The sequence below is a fragment of the Sinocyclocheilus anshuiensis genome, unplaced genomic scaffold (assembly GCF_001515605.1).
Source record: "Sinocyclocheilus anshuiensis isolate Anshui unplaced genomic scaffold, SAMN03320099.WGS_v1.1 scaffold2193, whole genome shotgun sequence".
In the NCBI taxonomy this organism is placed as follows: Eukaryota; Metazoa; Chordata; class Actinopteri; order Cypriniformes; family Cyprinidae; genus Sinocyclocheilus; species Sinocyclocheilus anshuiensis.
Window position 1 is genome coordinate 135,881 of NW_015552697.1, and position 3,479 is coordinate 139,359.

At 35.0% G+C, this 3,479-nt stretch overlaps 1 protein-coding gene across 3 annotated transcripts in view; it reads left to right on the forward strand.

Annotated features, from left to right (window-relative positions):
• Positions 1–1,529: 1,529 nt before the first annotated feature.
• Positions 1,530–3,479, forward strand: part of LOC107667690 (gastrula zinc finger protein XlCGF52.1-like) — a 6,762-nt gene continuing 4,812 nt past the window's right edge. For 2 of the 3 annotated variants that reach the window (XM_016459417.1, XM_016459418.1), the window contains exon 1: positions 1,530–1,620. The gene's annotated coding sequence lies outside the window, so the exon portion shown is untranslated. Of the gene's footprint in view, positions 1,692–3,479 lie in introns of all 3 variants that reach the window. The other variant, XM_016459416.1, reaches the window with a different exon arrangement.

The window sequence follows — 3,479 nt, forward strand, 5'->3', positions numbered from 1 at the left end:
ATTTAGCAAAATGCCCCTCTCTACAGTTTATTTTTCTATCTGACTAATGAGTTTATGGTCACCAAATATGTTTTTTCTGAGGTAAATGTGACGTTACGTTACTAAACTTGTTTAGAAGCCATTATATTGACGTAATTGCGCGGCTGAAACACTGATTGAGCGATTACATGAGACAGGATACGGATTGTAAAGTTGTACTCTTTCTTTTAACTTACCTTCGAATGTTTAGTCATGTTTATTTTGTGCTGAAACTGGTATTAATGTGGAGGAGATGATCAGTTCACGTGCGCCTCGTGCTGCTGCATCTGCTGAACTGAGGTGCTACAGCGATCTGTCACTTCACATTAAACAGCGCGAAAACGGCATTTATTGTTTGAATACTGCAATACAACAGACAGAATTTGAAATATGAGACTTTGTTTCATATTAAAAGTACCAAAGCACAATGCTTATTGCGATATATTGGATGGGGAGTGCCCTTCAATGTTCCGTCCATTAACTGAAAACAGGCTAGACTAATCGATTCTTGGGATTTAAGAATCTATATAGTTCCGTAAAAACGAGAATCAATTTATATCGAGATATCGATATTTTTTACCCAGCCCTAATAAGTATTATTATTATTATTATACACCTCAGAAAAAAGGGTAAGGCAGAATCACTGAAGCAAAGAGGAAGAACAAGAACAGGAAAAAAAGAGAATTTCATCTGGGACATTTTCTTTTAACTGAAGTACATGAACAGCAACCGCAATTAATTAGGGTTAACCGCAAAATAAATTAAACTCTCTGTCTGCTTCTTTGTGTCCTGTTGAAGAAATGGAAAGAGAAAACAATTAGCAATCTACCTCTACAAATATACAAACAATAATATCTCATGTCACTTTTCTTACCATTGTCCTCTAAAGACTTCAGGTCATGATGCAAAAGGGAGACCACAATCTCTTTATTCATAAGATATTATTAATGAATCATTTAATTTCAATAGTATTTAACTGTGAATCTTAATTTTGGGTGGACATCAGTGAACCATGTGTTCACAAGTTATATATTTTACCTCTGTAAGTTAGTGAAAAGTAAATACCTGTGAACCTTAAAGTAAAGTGAGACATTATCACACTATAATAATCAATTTTTGCTGTTATGCAAATTGTTTTGATTCAGATTCAAAAGTATGAATATTTAGTAAGCATTTACAACATGTAATATTTGACAGATAATGTTATAATTTATTTTTTTAAGATAATGATTTTTAATGCAATTGTGACTGTTTTCCACCCCTGGTGGCTTTTGCACCCAAACATGTCTCTTAAACATGATCTCATATTTAGTACATGCTTTTTCATTGGTAGTCATTTTCAACATTGTACAATATATGTTTAAATATGTGTAATTTAAATATGAATACCTCTGACGTGTTTTATTATTTGTTTGTGTTTACATGTAAATTTCTATGGCTTGTCAACCGCCATTAAATCGTACAAGAAGAAGATGCAAATTTCTATGCACTTCTGTGTTTTCAGACAGCAGCGTGTGGTCAGGACTTTTATTTTGGTCTGGCAATGTGACGTCATCAGACTGCGTCGCGCTCCTGCGTTTCTTGTGATCCGGCTGAAGAAAGGTTTGTGTTCTTAAAGCGTGAATGCTGCGATTTTGACAATTAAAAGAAAGGAAGAAGAAGAAGCGTGTAAGGTATTTAAACCTGTGGCTAAAATGTCTATTCAATTTTATAGCGTTTTCAAACCACGTAAAATTGAATATAGCAGTGCAATGCTTACATTAAGAAACGTTGTTTGATATGAGTAAAGAGCATCAGTATATAACTAATAGGTTAAAAGGTGCGTCTCATTTCGCTCCCCATCTCGAGAATCGGTTTACAGTAAACACGAATTAGGTCACTGGCAAGTAGTACTGATGAGAGAAACGAGCTTTTTGAAACTTGAAGGCACAATATGTAAGATTTTTTTATTAAAATATCCAAAAACCACTTGAACAGTGTTATATATTTTGCTGACTTGTGCACTTACATTATCCCAAATGTTTCGAAGAATGTTTAAATCCAGAGAAAGAAGCAATTTTAACTAGTGACACGGAGTGTGTCCACAGTGTCGCCTGCCAATGACGTCATAACGCCTCGATTTCCGGTTTTGTTTTGTAGAAAACATGGAAACACCAAAGATGTTGTGCGTTTTATTAGACCGGTGACGACCGCACAGAGTAGCATTATAACAGAAATATCAAATGTATCTAGTATGATTAAACAGCACTGCTTTACCATACATACTCACGACCGGAAGGAGCGGAAGCGGTCGACTGTGGCATAATAAAAGCTTCCGCTGTGTCACGCTCATTCAGCGCCTCGTTTCGCTTCGACGGCTTTCAGCCTCACCCTGCTTCATTCTACTACGTTAATAAATCAATAGCTCATCCATGAAAATGATTTCTGCCCGAGTCCCGTTGGATTGCATCGGCTGTGGGGATGAAGACGACAACTCCCATGATTACACACTCAGTCACTGCGTCATCAAACTATGCTTTTTTTTTGTTTGTTTTGAATACGCGCCCTCTAGCGGCGAAAAGTTACATATTGTGCCTTTAAAGACATCTGAATGAATTGCTTCGCAAAATGATTTACTGATTCGAAGCGAAGAGTACACAAACTAACATGAGCAACAATTTTTACAAACCAAATGCATGTTTTTATTAAATTTGAATTCATTAACATGAATATAAATAATACAAGTTTAAGTATGTAGTGTCTGTATACATGGAGTTCTTTCATTAATTTGTAGCACTAGGTTTGAGTGTTTTTGGGAGAGTTTGGCTAATCAGACCATTTAAGACTAGGGCTGAACGATTTTGGAAAATAATCTAATTGCGATTTTTTTTTAATTTTTATTTTTTTTACCAATATTGTGATTGTGATTTAATATGCATTTTTTTTTTTTTAAAGCTCGTTATGTTCTGTATTATTTAACAAAGACAAGCTATAAACCATTGTATAGTATGACCAACACAATATTAGATAGATTAAACATAAATGTTCTTTTCTGTAGGCCAGGCCTATATGTTATGATGAAATTAAGTGATGCATGAATTGATATGATTGACATTTTTATTTAACAACTTCAATCACAGTATATTGACTGATTTGTTGAACTTTCAACCTTGTAAGCATGTAATAATTATATTTAAATAAGCCTGGTGTAAACATTAATATGAAAGTCAGTAACAAATCACACTAACTAAAGTAGATTGCAGAACTATAAAAACAAATCTGTTGCTTTACCACACTTTCCTCCTCACCAACGTCATTAAACACCGTGTCTACACCGCACGCGAGCGGCAAAATACAGTAGAACCCATTATAATCAGTGACGCGGTGTACACTGGATGCGGTGCGACGCAACCCGACATTAAACTGATGCCTTGTTCTATTTATGACGTACTGACACAAAGTTAAAATGATTTGCAACGGTT